Source organism: Delphinus delphis, chromosome 14, assembly GCF_949987515.2.
Source record: "Delphinus delphis chromosome 14, mDelDel1.2, whole genome shotgun sequence".
NCBI classification, from domain to species: Eukaryota; Metazoa; Chordata; class Mammalia; order Artiodactyla; family Delphinidae; genus Delphinus; species Delphinus delphis.
In genome coordinates this window covers 20,770,241-20,790,470 of record NC_082696.1, presented here as the reverse complement: position 1 = coordinate 20,790,470, position 20,230 = coordinate 20,770,241, and the positions used below count along the sequence as shown (strand labels likewise).

The window sequence follows — 20,230 nt, the reverse complement described above, 5'->3', positions numbered from 1 at the left end:
ATCAGATGATAATCAGAACCTTTTGTAAAAGGGTCAACTAAGAACGTTATCCTTTAGGAAAAGGAAGCAGGCACCCAAGCAGGGCTGAGGGTGCACTGGGGAAGAGAGGGAAAAAGATGACAAAGAGCAAGGAAAGACCATTAAAAGGCCCAAACCAAACAAACAGGCAAACAAAAACCAAACCAAACAAACAAACAAACCCAAAACCAAAAGGAACCTTTGCTTAACTGCAATTTATTTTTTCAAAGACAAGCTTATTACTCAGAGGAGAGGCCTGAAGGGCAGAACTTGTTGACGGTAAGCATACCCGTCTTTCTCGTAATTCAACCTAACCCATAAGGAGGATGTTTCCCTTTCAATGACTAGATCAGCCTGTATTAGGGCCGCTTCATTTGGATGGATGGGAAGCTGTCTAAGAGGGAAGTATCTTTCTGCTAGGAAGTTTGTCTATGGAGATAAACACACACATAAATACAAAGATCTAATATATGTTGATCCCCAAACGTATTTTGAGGGTCTGACTCTTAAATTACTTGAAATTCTTCTTGTATACGACAACAGTCTTCAGGCCCGAGAAAAGGACTCTTTTATGGAGGATCATGTAGTTGACGTTATCTGGTTCTATAAACACAGCAAGAACACAACTTTTAACTACAGTCACTCCCTGGGGCCTGTATGTAGTTCTATCAATGTAGACAAGATATGCCTCACCGCTTTTAAGCTGAAACATCAAACGGAAAAGTGTCGTTTGATTTCCTACTTCTCCTTCCACCCTCTACCCCTCCCGACTTTGGTATGATGTCACACAAAATTACTTCCAGAAACTGGGAGGATTGAGCAGCCGAGTTATAAAACCTAAGTAAGAGGCTTACAGCTTTCTTATCTACAAGTTAATACTTACAGGGGCGAGAGTCTATCAATGATCAAGGCCATGGTAATTTTCCTGTTTTGTAAGAAATCTAAAATCTCAGCAGAGTCACAACCTGCCGAATCGACCCCATTTGTATGACCCATACAAGCACCTATCCCTCTACAAGACTGGCTACCACGACTCGTAAATTCGGAAACCTGTATTTTAAACTTCATCCCTACTTTTAATCAAGACAGAAAACCAAACAGATTGCTTTTAACGTAATCTTTGTGGTAAAAACAAAAATAACATGGAGAATAAAACATTAGCCAGTTTCTGTACCTGGGTGCTTACTTACCTCTCCCCTGCCCTCACCTTTTCTAAAGTTTTCCATTATGATTTTAAGATGTTATTTTTCCCAAAGAATGTTGACAACTATTTCCCACTTAAAGCTCTGGTTTAAAAAGAAATCGGGTTTAACGTGAGAATAACTCAGAAATTGGGCTTGTCCCAGGGTCCTGTGAAATCACAGGAGTTAGTACTCTAGAATCAACATTTCCCCTACACACTTTTCACTTAGAAGTAAAGGTGCTTGCTTCCTTTGACAAGAGGTTCATAACATACAGTGGTGGTGAAGCTGGTTAAAGAAACTGTCAAAGGTTTTGTTTTGCATTATTTCACATTACATCATAGAATTAAAACTTGAAAATGGAAGTCTATCCATCTCAATCACTAAAGCTGGTCAGGTGAAAGTCTACAAAACTCTAAATTAAAAGTTTTTTCATCTTCTTACTGAAAATACCTAAACACTGTGCTGAGACTTATTTTTTTAAACGAATATTAAAGAAGAGAGCTTGGATTTGAAAAGGACAATGCCATACACTTTCTATGCCTCCTGTTCAGAGGCTGACGACTGCCCATTGCCACATTGAAAAACTGTTTAATAATCCTCCATAAAGGAGAGATTTTAAAAAGCTATGGCACCAATCAGGTAACAATAGATCAATCAGGTTTCCCTAAATGTAGTATTTGCAGTTGAAGCCTGGATAAGTAATTACATTCAAAGTAATGTACAGGGAGCTATCAATCCCCATTCATTCAGCACACATTCACTGAGCCAAGAGCTTTGCTGGGTTTGGAGATATAAAAATGAATACGACACAGCTGCTTTACTTCCAGCTAAAAGAATATACCTAAACAAAGAGCTACAGGGCAATGTGTTAAGTGTTATAATAGAGGTGTGCACAAAGGGCTGAGGGCCAAAGGAAAAAGCAATAAATTCTTTCTGCTCAAGCAAGTGAGGGGAGAGATAAAAGAAGGTATGGTGATGTTTCCTTGTGATAAACTCGACTTTTTCTTTACTGTGTTGTCAAAAGTAAGACAGTAATTTTAGGATTTGTGAACCGTTCTCATCGCAAGTGCTAAATTGGTCTACAAGCCAGTTTCATTTATGTTTGACACTGACTTCCAGTTATAATATCCCAAGAATAAACATTTCAAAACTAAACGTGATTTGTAGTATTTCCACCCAACACACACAATCCAGAACAGCACAAACACCTACGTGAATGAAACAGATACAAAGTTCAGAGATGTTTTGAAACATAAATGAATGAAAGACACATTCTAGAGACGTAGTGATATCATATTAACAATGCCTAAAATAAGTATCAATTTTTTTCTCTTCTTCTTAAAGCAAAAATAAAAGAATCACCTGATTATATCATGGTTAATATTTGTCTTTCTCTACTTCTGTGTTTAAAAAAAATAAGGAGGGTATTGAATCAACTTCTACTTAACATCATTTATTATGCATATCATATTCGTACTTATAACACAGTTGTGACAGAACCTCCATTGTCCATTACACACTAGCCCCAAACTTGAGTAATTCTAATGTAAGCATGAGAAACCACGTCTCCTTTGGGGTGAATTTCCAAATTCCTCTGTGTTAAACTGAGGTCTCATTTTCCCTGTGCCTGGTTTTCACAAGAAGGTCCATTCCACCCCATGTGCTCCTTTTCAGCTGTCAATAAACAGAGGCAGTGAATTCCCCCACGGCTTCACAAAGCTAGTTAGGCAGAGCCATTCATTCCTTCAGGAAAACAGGGCATTGATTTCAGTGAGTTCCCAGGGAGCAGCTGCAACAAAGAGATCAAAGGCCCACCTCTCTTTCCCTCCACTGCTTTCATTAGGCCAGGCCCAGACAAACAGCGACAGGTTTCCTCGAGACAAGGAGAGGGCCGGCAGACCACCTCATGGTTCAATTCAAATTCATCCGTTTCCTACATTCCAGTGACAGTCCAGAATGCTAACCATGACAGACCAGCACAATCACCCGGCATAATATACTGCTCGCTAGTTCATCCAAGGTCAGAGGGAGAAAACAAGCGCTGAGGGAAGTCCTCCGCTTCTAGGGCCTGCTGAGCCACGACGGCCCCCCGACATTCCATAAATAAACTAGGCCCGCTCACTCTCCCTTTCTTTCTCCAGCCTGCAATCCCACAAGCGATGGTCTCACTTAATCTGCAATTTCTTTCGTGTCACCATACCTACACCACTGGGACACTCTATTCTCAACTTAATGGTTCTGCTGATGATAGGAGGTCTGCTACACGCACTGCCCTTCTTGGTTCACACCCAGTAAACTACTACCGTATGATGAACTGAGAGCTGTAACTCCTGGGGCTTCCCTCAGGCCTCATCTCCAGAGAAGGCCACGCGACCTAAAGAGGGACTCCGTTTGCATAAATTCTGTTTGCAAAACACAAACACGAACAGAGATAGAACAGTTAGCTTTTTGATGTGAGCTAGGTAATCACCGAAACTGGTAATCCAAGCTCTTAAATGACAGTCTGTGGGTGAATGGGGTGTGTGTGTGTGTGTGTGTGTGTGTGTGTGTGTGTGTGTGTGTGTGTGTGTGTGTGTGTGTGTGTGTGTGTGTGTGTGTGTGTGTGTGTGTGTGAAGAGGGTTAGCGAGGGGGGAGGGCAGAACCAGAGGGACTAGGGAAGACAGTGGATTATCCTGATTCGTTACCTACACTGAACACACAGAATTTAAAGATTTCCAAAGTCTCCACTGAATTCCGAACTGCTACTTTGACACCACGCTCACGAGAGCCCGTAACAAAATGCGTTCCACTCCATTTCTGCTGCTAATCCTGAGTAAACATGGGAATAGATGGGTTAAGTTTCAAAATTCCTAAACCAAAAAGAAAATAAACAATACTGGAATGAAAGGTATGGAGAACTCACTCCATGACACACAACACGGCCTTCCCACGTGCCCATCTTAGGAGCTTCGGGACTGACCTGGGGGGTCCATTCATTGATTATTCATTTGACTGCCAAAGATGCCATTTTGTATAGGGTACTGAACAGTCCTCAAGGTAAAGACTTTCACTTTTCTCAAACTGGGACAGAAATGAACTTAGAAAATACAGAACTCCCAACTGCACAGGAAAGGTAGTGGAATTCTTGGTAGGCTCAGTGTGACAGTTATATTAGGAACCTCAAAGCTGACTCTGGCACTGATTCACTTTGGCCTCTGTGTCTCCCTACTCTTCCAAAATGGAGACAGAAACATCCGTGAAGAATTCCTTTACGAAGGATTGTGAAATAATCGTTCCTCAAAAACGATGTACTTCATCGAAGAAAGCTGGTCTTAGGAGTATAACCTCCTTCTATAATAGATCACTCTAATTCAATAGAGCTGCTTTGGAAACTCGCTACGTTTCTATAAATCAAATCATTTTTTAAAAGCAGTCAGAGAATTTACTACTCGAAGAAAGGCTATGGCTAATGACGACATATACTCATCAATTCACTTACATACTTTTCAAAAGCATTTACAAAGCACTTAGAAACATCAATTTGATCTTCACCATAACCATCTGAGATAGGTGGTTTTATGAATTTCTATTTTTGAATGAGGAAAAAAGCCTCAAGAGAGGTAATAAATTGATTTGCCAAAGTCACAGAACAAATAAGTATATGAGTCACAACTTTAAATATTGTTTCTAAATCCCATGCTGTTTCCTTTGCCCCTAGCTACCACCTCTGCGTGCAATTATTCACTGACGTTCTCCGTAACTGTATTAAATAAGTAATAAGAATCTATTTCTAAGCCAATGCATTGTACCGCTCATTCAAGGAGGCAGTGTTTAAGAGTATGGACTCTGGTGTCAGGTTCACATTCAAATTTTAGTGTCACCTTTTAGTAGTTTTGTAAATTAAGCAATTTAACAGTATTTCCAGAACCTCGGTTTCCTCATCTGTAAAAGAGGAATAATACCTTCTTTCATAGGGCTTGCAAAGGATAGAATCAGATAACCTGTGTAAAGCACCTAGAGCAGTGTTAGCATATAAGAGATGCTCAACAATGGTAGGTATTATCATTGATGTTGAAAATCAAACCAATATAAAACTTGTTAAAAGGGGGAAAATGCTTCCTTTTCAATAAAAAGACACAAAATTTAACTTTCAGCCTCTAGATTACATGGTTCCCTCTAGCACTAAAAATTTAGCACTCAAGTCTAGGATTTTATGGGGCCAAGTAATAAACCAAGATCAAACTGTCATAAAAGATAAGCTACTATACAAAATAGAAACACTAATTGGTCTTAAAAAAAAAAACTGAGGCAAGTTCATGGTTGCTATAAAGCAGCAATGTTGTTTTTCTGTACAATCAGTTCTACTTCTTGCCGTTTAACCATTTTAAGTAGAAATGTATTGGTGTTAGGCAGAAATTCACAGACTATTGCCACATGAAGAGAAAAATACCTAATAGGAATACTTGTTTTATGTAGCTAGTGCGTTAAAGTTTTCAAAGAATACATGTCTTACTTCATTTGACCCTCATGCTACTCACTAGGAGAACATGGATTAACTTTCTAGCACAAGAAAAGACTGCCAGTGATAAAAGGCAAACCTTACTTTTTAACTCCTTGTCTCATTTTTCATGACCCCTTATTGATAGATGATGGTATGCAGATGCTACAGTGCAGAGCGTACAAAATACTATGGGAAGACAGAGACAGGCCAGTAAGTCTTGGAGAGCCAGAAAAGGCTTTGGAAAGTAGATGGCATTTATCCAACTTTTACCTAGTACACAAGCACGTCTAGAATATTCTTGGTTGTTCTTGAGCTTCATGGAATTTTCTCTGAATTCTGAATACGTCATTCAGTGATTTAGTTGTCCTTCACTGCTTTTGCTGATCTGCAAACATCAATGGTTCCCCCTTTAAAAATTTTTTTTATCCAGTGCTTTGATATTTAAAAAAGCAGGGAATTGAGGCCACTGTTGTTTGACTCAACACCACTTAAGGCTCCTTCTAATTCTATATTTCTGTGATTTTTAAAAATTACTGCTCATTCTTACATTGCATTACCTACTATATATAACACATCAGTTTAAATGTGCTTGTTTATCTATAGCCTATTAACACTGAGAAATTTTTTTTTCCTTCACTACCATTTATCTCAGAAATTAATAGTTGGGAAGAACCCTTAAGAATGTCTAAGGAAGCATGTCTCACTAAAGAAACTCAGTCCATAGCTGTGGAAGTTTGATGGTTATTTCTTTCTCATGAAGGGCTAAGAATTGCCTTTTTATAACCACCTCTAATTGTCTTCTCCAACAATATGAAACAAACATATTTTTTAACAAAAGACATTCAGATATTTGAAGGCAATTTTAACAATCCCTTACCTTGAGCCATTAATTTGAGACTGTTCTTTCCTAATACAGATTATTAGTGCTATAAATTTCCCTCTAAGTACCGCTATAGTTGCATCCTAATTATTTGGAAATATGTTTCATTTCCATTCAGTTGAAAATACTTCCCAATTACCCTTTTCATTTATGTCACATGGGTTATTTGGTAAAATTCACCAGTGTGACCATTTGGGCCTGGGTTTCTTTTTTGGAAGGTTTTTGGTGGTGGTGGTGGTGGTGGTATTGTTTGTTTGTTTTTAATATATACTATTAATTTGATGTCTTTAATAGATATAGAGCTGTTCAGGTAATCTATTTCTCCCTGAGGGAGTTTTGGTAGTTTGTATCTTTCTAGGATTTGGTCCATTTCATCTAAGTTCTCAAATTTGTGGGCAGAGATTGTAGTATTCTCTCATTAGCCCTGTAAAATCCATGAGGTCAGTAGTCGTGGCTCCTCTTTCCTTCCTGATACTGGTAATTTATGTCTTCTCTCTTTTATCCTTGGTTAGCCTCGCTATATGTTTATCATTTTATTAATCTTGTTCAAAGAAACCAGCTTTCCGTTTTGTTGGTTTTTCTTTATCATTTTCTTATTTTCAATTTTGTTGACTTCTCTAATTTTCATTATTTACTTTCTTCTGCTTGCTTTAAGTTTAATTTGCTCTTCTCTAGTTTCATAAGGTGGAAACTTCAGTTATTGATTTTAGGTTTTTTTCTAATATAAACATTTAATGCTATAAATTTCCTTCCAAGCACTATTTCAGCTGCATCCCACACATTTTTATAGACTATATTTTCACTGTATTTTAAAGTATTTTTAAATATTTCATGAGACTTCTTTGATGCAGCAGGCATTATTTAGAACTGTGTTAATTTCCAAATATTTGAGAATTTTTACACTAACTTTTTGTTATTAACTTCATTTCCACTGTTGTCTGAGAATGTATTTCGTATGACTGGCATTCTTTGAAATGTAACATGTTCTGTATGGCCTAGAATGTGCCCCTGGGTTATTTAGAAGTGTGTTGTTCGGTTATAAGATACTTTTCCAGATACCTTTCTGTTCTGATTTAATCTTTGTATGATTTAAACCCTTTTAAATTAATTGTCTTGTTTTTTTTACCCAGAATATGATCTATCTTGATAAAGTTCTAGGCATGCTTGAAAAGAATGTGTATTCTGCTTTTGTTGGGTAGAGTGTTCTATAACTGTCAATTAGGTCAAGCTGGTTGATAGTGGTGTTTTAGCCTTCTATATCTTTATTGGTTTGTTATCTACTTGATGTATCTGTTCAGAGAGGGTACTGAAATCTGACTACATTTGTGGATGTGTCTATTTCTCCTTGTATATACTGAAACCCTGCCATTAGGTGCATAAACATTTAAGAGGATTTTTTTTGATGAATTTACCACTTTATCATGAAAGAACCCTCTTTCTCCCTGGCAATATTCTTTGCTCTAATTTCTACTTCATCTGATATTAATATAGCCACTCCAGGCTTTTTTTTAAAAAAACTTATTTATTTTCTTCTATTTTTTTTTGGCTGCATCGGGTCTTAGTTGTGGCATGCAGGATCTTTGTTGAGGCATAAGGGATCTTTCGCTGTGGCACGCGGGCTTCCAGGGCACGTGGGCTCTGTAGTTGTGACATGCAGGGTCCACAGCACATGGACTCTCTCACTGAGGCACGCGAGCTCAGTAGTTGTGGTGCATGGGCTTAGTTGCCCCTGGCATGTGGGATCTTAGTTCCCCGAACAGGGATTGAACCCACATCCCCTGCATTGCATGGCAGGTTCTTTACCACTGGACCACCAAGGAAGTCCCCACTCCAGGCTTTTTTTTTTTTTTTTTGGCTGTGTTGGGTCTTCGTTGCTGTGCCCAGGCTTTCTCTAGTTGCAGCGAGTGGGAGCTACTCTTCATTGCAGTACATGGGCTTCTCTTTGCAGTGGCTTCTCTTGTTGTGGAGCACGAGCTCTAGGTGTGCAGGCTTCAGTAGTTGCAGCACACAGGCTCTAGAGCTCAGGCTCAGTAGTAGTGGCGCACAGGATTAGTTGCTCCACGGCATGTGGGATTTTCCCAGACCAGGGATCGAACCTGTGTCCCCTGCACTGGCAGGTAGATTCTTAACCACTGAGTCACCATGGCAGTCCACAGGCTTTTTAAAAAATTAGTGCTTAAGTGTATATTATTTTCCATCCTTTAGCTTGTAATCTTTTTATCTCTCTATATATGTTGTGCACTTTTTCTGCAGGCAGCATAGAGTTAATCCTTGTTTGTTTTTTTCTTTTTGAACCTAATCTGATATTCTTTGCCTTTTAATGAGAGTATTTAGACCATTTATACTTAATGTGATTATTGATATGGTTAGGTTGAAATGTAGCACCTTGCTTTTTTTTTTGTATTTGTCCCATCTGTTCTCCATTCCCTTTTCCCTTTTTCCCTGCCTTCTTTTGAACTATTTCTTTTTCTGATTTATCTCCTTTGTCTTATGACTATTTTTTATGCTTTAGTGTTGATTTAGGGTTTATGGCTATATCCTTAACTTATTACAATATCCCTTTAAGGGATATTGTACTTCTTCACATATAGTAAAAAAAACTTTAATATTATATTTCAATTTTTCCCCTCCTGATCTTTGTGCAATTATTGTCACACCTTTTATATGTTATAAACCCCAACTCCACTATTACTATTTTGTTTAAATGATTACCTTTTTAAAAAGCTTTAAATTTAAAAAAGCAAAACCTTATACATTTACCCAGGTGTTTACCATTTCTGGTGCTCTTTATTTCCACTTGGTATTATTTTCTTTCTTCCTGAGGACTTAGCATTTCTTGTAGTGTGGGTCTAACGGTGACTAACTCTTTAAGGTTTTGAATGTCTGAAAATGTCTTTATTTCACTACCTTTTTTGAAAAATATTTTCATTAGCTATAGATTTCTAGGTTAACAGTTTTTTCTTCCATTACTTTAAAGACATTGCTCCACTGTCTTCTGGCTTGCTTTGCTTTTGATGAAAAGTCTGCTGTCGTTCTTTGTTCCTCTAAATTTATAGTTTCTTCGTTCTCTACTTTAAAATCTTTCTCGTTATTACTGGTTTTAAATTATCTGATTAATGTTGTGCCTTGATGTAATTTTCTTCATTTTTTTTCTTTTTTTTTTTTTTTGGTAATTGCTAGCTTTTCATTGAGCTTCTGAGATTTGTGGGCTTATGGTTTTCATTAAATCTAGCAAATTTTCAGCCATTATTTAAAAAAATTTTTTTTCTGTTCCCTCCCTCCTTTGGAGACTCTAATTACACAATATTTTTGGCTGTTTAAAGTTATCCCACAGCTCACTGATGGGCTTTTTTCCCCAGGATTTTTGTGTGTTTTATTTTGTGTAATTTCTATTGCTGTGTCTTCAAGTTCATGCAATCTTTCTTTCTGCAGTGTCTAGTCCGCTATTAATCCTATCCAGTGTATTTTTCATCTCAGATGTTTATGTTGTCTCTAGAAGATCAATTTGGGTCGTTTTATAGCTTTCATGTCTTTTCTTAACAAATTTATGCTTCCTCTATTGAACATACAAAACTTAGTTATACTAATGTTTTTAATATATTCATTTACTGAATATATTAAAATCTTATTAAATTACTCAAATAAAATGTTTATTAACTTTATTAATATCTTTATTAAATCTGTTTCATTTCTGAGTCTATTTTTATTGATTGAATTTTCTCTTACTACTGAATTTTCCTGTTTCTTTGCATATCTGGTAAATTTTGATTGAATGCTAGACATTGTGTACTTTACCTTGTTAGGTGCTGGATATTTTGTGTTTCTTTATATATTCTTGAGCTTTGTTCTGAGTTGGAGTTAAGCGACTAGAAACAATTTGACCCTTTTCTTTTCTATTTTAATTTTTTGTCCGCGCCATGCGGCATGTGGGGTCTAACCCGTGCACCCTGCAATGGAACCGTGGCGTCTTAACCATTGGACTGCCAAGGAAGTCCCACAGTGCGACCCTGTAAACCAGAAGTCTGCAAATTATGGTGCACAAGCCAAATTTGGCCCAGAGTCTATTTATGTAAATAAAGTTTTATTAGAATACAGCCACCCCCATTCATTTACATATTGTCTATGACTGCTTTAACATTACAATGGCAGAGCTAAGTAGTTGCAGCAGAGGTCATATTGCCTGTAAAGCCTAAAGTATTTTCCATCTGGCCCTTTACTAAAAAAGTGTTGTGATTCCTCTTTAATGGCTTACTTTTAAGATTTGTTTTGTTTTGTTTTTTTTGGCCGCACAGTGCAGCTTGTGGGATCTCAGTTCCCCAATCAGGGATCGAGCCCAGGTCCACAGCAATGAAAATCTGTGTCCTAGTCACTGGACCACAAGGGAATTCCCACTTTTAAGATTTTTTAGGTAGGATCAGGGCAGCCTTTAGTCTAGGGCTAATTTTGCCTCACCACTGAGGCAATACCCTTCTGAGCACTCCATCTAATGCCACTTGTATTACAAAGTTTTTCTACTCTGAATGGTGGGGATGCACACTTCCCAGCCCTACATGAGCTAACTTTCCCTTCCCAGTGGGTTTTCTCCAAGCCTTGGGTAGTTCTCTCGTAAGCACGCACTAATCAGCACTCAGCTGAAGACTCCAAGGGAACCCTCTGAAGATCTCCAGAGCTCTCTTCTCTCTGGTCCTCTGTCCTGCAAATTCTAGCTGCTTCAACCTCCCTGAATTGCCAGCTTAATCACCTCAATTCAGGGTGACTACTAAGCTGTGTCTGGGTTCCCCCTTACACTGTGGCCTTGGGCACATCATTTGTTTCCTTTATCTCAAGGTTAACTGTCTTATGCCACTTGTCACCCAATGTTTGAAAACCTTTGTTTCATACATTTTATGGGGTTTTGTTTGTTTGTTTGTTTTGCTAAGGCAGGATAATAAATCCAGTTCCTGTTACTACATCATGACTGGAAGTCATGGTAGAAGTCCCCTCAGTATGATATTCCAATTCCTTACATTTGCATTAATGTTTTATATTTTAAAATAAGTACTGACAAATCTACACTATCTCATTTCATCCTCTCCACATTGCTAAAGTGTAGAGATCACAAAAAATGCAAAAAATTTTCTGGGGTCACATTACAGAGCAGCTCATGTCTCCTAGTCATTTTCTCTTCCATAAAATATACATAATTTTTTCAAAATTTACTATATGTAATGACATAAATTACAAAAGACTGTCTTCTCTACAAAGTACACTGTAAAATAATTTATTACTAGTATCTCAAGCTTATAAAACTGAGCAATATCAGATTAAAGGATTAATAGTTACTGAATGTTGCTAATGGCCAAGTCTATCACCTCAATTAATCCTCATAAGCCTCACAACTATTATTATTTCAATTTTATAAAAGACAAACTGTGGCTAAGAAAGCCTCATTAACTTGCTTATAGTGTACTTATTGGAATCACAGCCAGAATTCAAGCCAGGCTACACTTGGTTCTAAAACTTGTGCTATCCACCATTCTGTCTGCTCTTAATTTATAGCTCTTAAAAAGCACACTTCTGGAACTAAATTCTGATAGAACACTCTAAATCTTCAGTAACAAAATGGCATTAGGAATCATTTACTAAAAATATCAGTATCTACTCACTTTTACCAAAGAACTTCTAATCAAACAAGCACTGAAAAGAAAATGAAGTATATTCTTAGAAGAAATTTCAAACCTAGTTTTTCTCCCAGTAATCCTAGAAATACATAGATGATTGAGATTTTAGTTGCTTTTTTCACTTACCTATCTCTGTGGTCACGAGGCAACAAGAGAAGGTTGTATTAGGCAAAGTCAGTAACCGCTATACAATCCATTTTCCCTATCCCACTTTCCCATCTTTGTAAACAAAACACACAAAAATTATTACTCTCGTAGAGTTCATCCTCAAGTGAAAGGGAGACAGATAAGTAAAATATATAACAGAAGGTGGTTAAAAAAATAAAATACTGGGACTTCCCTGGTGGTGCAGTGGTTAAGAATCCGCCTGCCAATGCAGGGGACACGGGTTCGAGCCCTGGTCCGAGAAGATCCCACATGCTGCAGAGCAACTAAGCCCGTGCGCCACAACTACTGACCCTGCGCTCTAGAGCCCGCGAGCCACAACTACTGAACCCACGTGCCACTACTGAAGCCTGCATGCCTAGAGCCTGTGCTCTGCAATGAGAAGCCACTGCAAGGAGAAGCCCGCGCACCACAACGAAGAGTAGCCCCTGCTCGCCGCAACTACAGAAAGCCTGCATGCAGCAACGAAGACCCAACGCAGCCAAAAAATAAATAAAAACAAATAAATTTATTTTAAAAATAATAATAAATAAATAAAGTACTGCAGTGATAGGAAGTGCTGGGAGTGTAAGGCAGGGAGAAACAGTGGTAATTTGAAATAAGGTAGTCAGGGAAGGCCTGGATACGGAGATGACAATTTTGCAAAGATTTAAAGGAGGTAAGGAAGTGAGTCATGTGGCTATTTGTGGGAACAGTAATTGCAAAACCCCAATGTAGGAACAAGAATATTGGTATGGCTAAAGCAGTGAGTGAGGGGGAGCAGTAAAAGGTTAGGTTAGATCAGAGGTAATGGGGGCCCATATCATGTAGAAGTTGATAAGCCTCTGTGAAGAGAGGCACCGGAGTCACTGGAGCAGAAAAGTAACATGATCAGACTTAAGAGTTTTAAATAATTTATCTGGCTGCCATTTGGAGAATGGGTTATAGTGGAGAAAGTGTAAAAGCAGGGAAACAAGTTAGGAGGCTATTTTAATAAAAAGATGAAGGCTTTGACCAGTATGGTAGTGGAATACATGGTGAAAAGCAGTCATCTCCTAGATATATTTAAGGCAGAGCTGACAGTATTTCCTGACAGCTGGGTGTATAGGGGATGACAGAAAGAAGAGAGGATGATGGTGCCACAGAGACTATCTGAGCAACTGGAGGAATGTAGTTGCCATTTACTGAGATGAGGAAGACTAAAGAAGAAGAAAGTTTGGTTGGAGTGGAGAGGATTAGCCACTTAATACTGTAAATGTTTTCAGTGATAGAGAGGATAATTCATTTCCCAGGTTAAAAATGTTTGTTCAAATCTATTTCAAATGTTTAGATTTCACGGAATTAAAAAAAACTACCATGAAACAGGAGATCTAAATTTTTCTTCAATATGCTACAAGAAAAAGTTACTGAACAGACATATAGCTACTCCAAATGATAAAATGAGAATAAAGCTAAATTCTCCCAATCTGCAATTCTCCCTTCATTTCATCTCATTGCCAGATTTTCACAGATAAACGAAACAGAATTTGTTATACCTCATTAGGCAAACCATTCCCATTAGTGGCTTTCTCCCAGGATGTTGTGTCCCTCTTACCATCTGCCACAAGGATGTTCTAGGTGAAGACTGTGATGTCCAACGGGATGGATGGATGTGCCACCTCAGCTCCACAGATGGCACTTTGCTCCTGCTAATCATAACCCTGATGGGAAGTCACTCCAAAGAAACAGATGGCCCCAGCCCAAGATGTGTAATTCAAACCTTCTCAAAATAACTATCACCTAATGGTATGAGAAAAAGTGAGACTATCTTTAAAATAATATAAGAACCAAATAAAAAAAAAGGTTTTGCTCTAATTCTTGTTCAGATTCCCTAGAAAAATATTCTCATGTAATTAGAAAATATACAAGGTTGGAGGTGAAGGATAAAGAAATTAAAATATCAACTTACAAAAGCCAATGATGACTATGTTGTCAATCAGGCGGGAAAAACCTAAAAACAAAAATAAAAACTATATATTAGTTTTATATAGTAGTTGTGTGTGCATTTTTAATTGTAACTTCATTGAGATAATTGCAGATTCACATGAAGTTTTAAGAGAGATTCCTCATGTCATCCTTTCATAAGTACACCCACCTCCTTCCCCACAACCTCCTTCTGTCCCTAACCCCTTGTATATCTATTTTTAACACTAAAATAACATCCATTTGTGAACAATAAGTATCTTACTCACTGTGTGTTAAGAGTCTACTGTGTAGTTGAATGTCAAATCATGAATAAGGAATTCTATTTTTCTGCATTAAAGAGTAAGTTTCAGTTTAAGGAACAAATTCTCTGAAAAGATGTTTGTTCCTCGTTACCTTAACATAGACTACTCACTTCAAAAATCAAAAGGTAAAAGGTAAGCTAAAGTAGTGACCGAACTCATAGATTTCATATTTTTAATATTTATTTTAAAATATTTTATTCTTTAGAGCAGTTTTAGGTTCACAGTAAAAATGATGGGAAGGTGGTTTTCTCGTTGCTGGTTTTTTTTTTTAACTTATTTTGGCTGCGCGGGGTCTTAGTTGCAGCATGCAGGATCTTTAGTTGCAGTACGCGGACTTCTTAGTTGCAGCATGCATGCAGGATCTAGTTCCCCGACCAGGGATCGAACCCAGGCCCCCTGCACTGAGAGACAAGAGTCTTATGCACTGGACCACCAGGGAAGTCCCAGGAAGGTGTTCTTAATTTCAAATTCCACTTGTTCATTGGAAATAAGGAAAGCATATATAGGAAAGCAACCGACTTTTGTATAATGAACTTGTATCCTACAATGCTGCTGTAATTGCTTATTGGTTTTGCTACTGAGGTAAGGCTAGCCTCATTGAATGAGTTAAAACGTATTTCCTCTGCTTCTATCCTTTGAAAGTGATTATAGAGAACCGGCATAATTTCTTCCTTAAATGTTTGGCAGAATTCACCAGTAAAACCATCTGGGCCTGGTGCTTTCTATTTTGGAAGGTAATTATTTACCTGAATTCTTTAATTGAGAAATCCTCTTCAATTGTCTATTTCTTCTTCTGTGTTTTAGCAGATTGTCTTTTAAAGAGTTGATCCATTTCATCCAGGTTATCAAATTTGTGGGCACTTAGTTCATTGTATTCCTTTATTATCCTTTTAATGTCCAAGGGGTCTGAAGTGATGTCCCTTCATTTCTGATATGAGTAATTTGTATCCTCCCTCTTCTCTTCTTAGTTAGCCTCATTAGAGGCTTATCAATTTTACTGCTCTCTTCAATAAAACCAATTTTTGTGTCCTTGCTTTTCTCTATTGATTTCCTATTCTCAATTTCATTGATTTCTGGTCTAATTCTTATTACTTCTTTTCTTCTCCATACCTTAGATTTAGTTTGCTTTTCTTTATCTAGTTTCCTAAGATGAAAACAGATTGATTCTTCCTTCCTAGCATATGCATTCAATGCTATACATTTCCTTCTAAGCACTGCTTTCTCTGCATCCAACATATTTTGATAAGTTGTGTTTTCATTTTTATTTAGTTCAAAATATTTTTAAATTTCCCAAGATTTTTTCTGACCTATGTATTATTTGTAAGTATGCTGTTTAATCTCCATGTATTTTGAGAATTTTCCAGTTGTCCTTCTATTATTGACTCTAATTCCATTGTGGTCTGAGAGCAGATATCATATGATTTCTACCCTTTTAACTTTGTTAAGATGTGTTTTATGTGGTCTACCTTGATGAATGTTCCAAGTGAGTTTTATGTGGTCTACCTTGATGAATGTTCCAAGTGAGTTTGAGAAGAATGCCAGTATGCTTGGGTTCAGGTAAGAACCCTCTTCAATGTTGAAGACTGCTGACTTCTCATTGTACTCTCACGTGTCAGGAAAAACAGCTGGCTAGTTCTCTGGCCTCTTCTCATAAGGGCACTAATCTCATTCATGAAGGCTCCACCCTCATGATCTAATTACCTCCTGAAGCCCCACCTTCAAATATCATCACATCTGGCATTAGTATTTCAACATGTAAATTTTGTGTGGACATAAACATTCAGTCCATTGTAATGACCTTATATAGAGATAAAGACAATTTAGTCATTTCTGAACCACCTCACTCTCTACAAAATCTCACACCAATAATAGCACAAGCTGGGGGAAAAGCTGGGTAGACTACTCAAAACCTATACAATTCTGTAATCAGAGAGCTAACCAAATAATAACGGGTACCTTGACCTTAACTTGGACAGCCCCAGCAGGCAGCTCAGTGTAACTGAAGAGTGACTCAGGTAATATCAAAAATGCTCAAAAACAATAGAATGGAAAGGCTACTGCAGGAGAAATGACGACAAAGGGTTCAGAGATGGGGTCTCACAGCTGGGGAGAGTGACTTCACTCTAACCCTGTCAACTCAGACTCAGCTGGGTTCCAGAGCCTGCACAACTCCAGAATATTCCCTCACTCTTATTAATTTCCCATTTTCTCTACTATCTTCCAAATGACCTCCCACTCCCCACAGTTGTACATACATCTCTTTGCTAACATCCCTACTTCATGCTTCACTGAGAGAGAAAGGGAGGGGGAGGGAAGGGGGCAGAGAGAGAGAGAGAGAGAGAGCGCTCGCGAGAGCGCGCTACTGGGTGGAGCATCTCATCTTCCCAATGCTAAACCTACAAATTTCTCTTCCTAGCACCAAAGGTCAACCCCACCTCGCCATCCAAAGTTTTCTCTCCATTATCATCCTCTCCCTTTCTACTAGAGGTACTTCTCCCCAACACACAATCATGCTCTGGTATTTCCCAACCTTTAATAAACAAAACCTTCACTGACCTCGCATTGCCCTCCAGTTCCCACTATGTTTCACAGACTAACTTTCTCAGATTAACTTCACAGAAAAGAATTGAAAACAGATAATCCCCATTTCCTGACCTCCTATTCACTTTCCAACCCATTCCCTTGGCTCTTATCTCCACCACTCTATCAAAGGATCCTTATCAAGGTCATCAAAGCAATTCCTATTATCTTCATTTAACAAATCAGGACACTGAAGCTCAAGAGAAATTATTAGGTTGAGATAGTAAAGATACATACCTTCCCTTGGAGATAAGCAAGAGCCTAGGGCTGCCCCAAAGCACTCTTTTCAGGATATTAAACTAAGGACTTTATCTTCCACGGACCCCCACCTCTTTCCTTCCTTATGTCAACCTCCCTGTACTAAATCTCAGATTTACTTCTTAAAATACCTCATTACTTTTCATTATTTTAATTGAGAAAAAACCTTTGCTTGACCTATGAATATTTTCTGCGTAGGCCACTTGGTGTATATTATATTGATCATGACAACCTGAGAATAGGTGGGTTTATCCCCTTTATACAAATAAGAAAATTTTGGCTCAGAAAGAAAAAATACCTTCCTAATATTGGACAGTTATGAAGTAGTAGAGCTAACATTTGATCTGATCACCCAGATTCTGCTCCCCAGGCTGACTGCCTTTCATGATGGTTAGATGTCACAGTTTCTTAGTTGTTCCCATTACATGGTAACAGGGTAAGGGCATCACTAAGAGAGATATGACATAGTCCCAATACCTCCATAAGGTCAGAAAACCTAGGATTGATATAAATTTGCTACGAGCAAAAACATAAGAAACTGATTTATATATTATAATGAGGACTTTATAATAAAAGTAATAATTGTCAAGACATTCAACTCAACTTTGGTGATCAGGGCATTTTCCCTTTCTAGCTCTATCTAGGAAGCTAAATTAGTAAGCATGAGAATGGTATAGATTTACGTGCTCATTCATATCTTACTCTCATTTTCTAGGCAACACAGATATTACACTTGCTCAGCACTGTCCTTAAACATGGGCAAGAGTGGTTCACAGCAAACCCTTCCCTCCACAGTGAAAAGTCCAAGTGTCTAAGAGGACATACCCACCCAGGCCCAGACTCCCCTCCTAGACTATGCTCCAGGATCCTGGAACCACGGAATTCTTGTTCAAAGAGCTTCAAGCCTGCCACCAGGGACTGCACAATCCTTTCACCTAAACCTGTTACTTTTTAGGACAGATCATGCCACTCTATGTGCCACACTAGGCTCAAGAGGTGGCCAAGGGGTGGCTGTTTGTAGGGGTGTGGACATAACCAAATGTGTGCCCTTCATAGTGCAGAATTGGGCCAAGGATGTGAAGAAAAGAGAAGATGGGCCAGCTCTCCCTACACTGCCATGTTCTAAAGGTGCAGAAATCTCAAGACTAAGAAGTCCACATTCAAACCTGGTTTTCCAGGTCATTTGAGATCAATTTGTCAAGGAATGATAGAGTATTATTTTTATAGTTAGTTTACTGTCTTAAAACTTTTAACTGTTTTGAGTCACAGTACCAGTCCTTCTGTTTATATTCCTGCTTGGACTTCTCTACCTGCTTATAGTTAGGCAGGGCCATGTGACTAGCTCTGGGCTGCCAACAAACAGTTAATTACTGGCACAAGACCATTTAATATTATCTTTCCTTACCACGTAAATCGAGAAGACCAAGTATTTCAGAAAGCATACAGCTCAGGACGGTGATGCCTCACAGGCCTAAGTCTGACAGTGTGGATGGAGTAGAGCCTCCCACAAATCCACAATGGATGTTCAGTGTGAACAAGAAAATAAACTGTTCTTCTGTGAAGCCACTGAGGTTTGGGGATGGCTCATCAGCACAGATAACTTTAGCCCATCCTGACTATATAGAAATTGGTACCAGAAGTAGGATGCTTCTCTAGCAAAAACCTAAAACACATGACCATGGTTTTGTGGTCAGGAAGCAGTGAGAAAAATTATCTTAAGAGCTGGAAAGATAGTGGCGTATTTTATACAGTGGTGTATTTGGTAAAGCATTTGCTTCTGGTGCCTTGGGAGGCAGATCACCTACCTAATGAAACTGCAGCCCTAGAAGAGGTAACAAAACAAAACACTGGAAGAGTGCACTGGTTATTGGCTGCATTTGGCAAGGTATTCAAGAAAGAGATGAGCTCCAAAAAGGACTATCCAGTTTTCAAGAAGTGGAGGAATAGAGGATCAGACATTTCAGATTTGCAGTATTAAAAGAACTAACTAGGGCTTCCCTGGTGGCACAGTGGTTGGGAGTCCACCTGCTTATGCTGGGGACACGGGTTCGTGCCCCGGTCCGGGAGGATCCCACATGCAGCAGAGCAGCTGGGCCCGTGAGCCATGGCCACTGAGTCTGTGCGTCTGGAGCCTGTGCTCCGCAACAGGAGAGGCCGCGGCGGTGAGAGGCCCACATATCGCAAACAAAAAAGAACTAAATACTTCTCAACTCCCATACTAACAGTTTAAAGACTTTGAAGGTCATAAGCCTAGGAAAATCTTTTTTTTTAATTAAATTGCCTCAGGGCAATGATAGATAATGTATCCACTAAGTCATTTATATGGATAAAAAGACTGAGGAAGAAGATGAGATTAAGGGTAAAGATTTCCAAAAGAAGCAAGCGAGTCCCAAAGTAACTTTCTTTGGGTCAAGAAAGAGAGCTACAGGAATGAGAAAGCAAATCAAGGCAGCAAATCTAAGAACCATATCTCAAAACAAAAGAAAAAACTAGGGATGTGTTTACTAGCACATAGAAATCGTTGGAAACAGATAAGAAAAATTCTAGATTTTGGAGAGAATTATGCTGCCAAAGAACCAGCTTATCAATTGAAGTCTTAAAATGATACTTTGGTTCCCAACCTTCTATTTGGAGGAAGTGGGCAGAAAGAGTTGCTCAGTTCCCAAGTTCAGCAAATTCTTTACTCTCCACTTCATATGTGGCTAAGGGAGAGAAAAGAAAAGAAAGAACCCTCCAAAGGGAAGATCCAGGCCTCTTA

At 38.5% G+C, this 20,230-nt stretch overlaps 1 protein-coding gene across 3 annotated transcripts in view; it reads right to left on the bottom strand.

Moving 5' to 3' along the window:
- Positions 1–20,230, bottom strand: part of PLAGL1 (PLAG1 like zinc finger 1) — a 66,022-nt gene that overhangs the window by 31,387 nt on the left and 14,405 nt on the right. For all 3 annotated transcript variants that reach the window (XM_060029860.1, XM_060029859.1, XM_060029858.1), the window contains exon 3: positions 14,316–14,357. The gene's annotated coding sequence lies outside the window, so the exon portion shown is untranslated. The remainder of the gene's footprint in view (positions 1–14,315; positions 14,358–20,230) is intronic.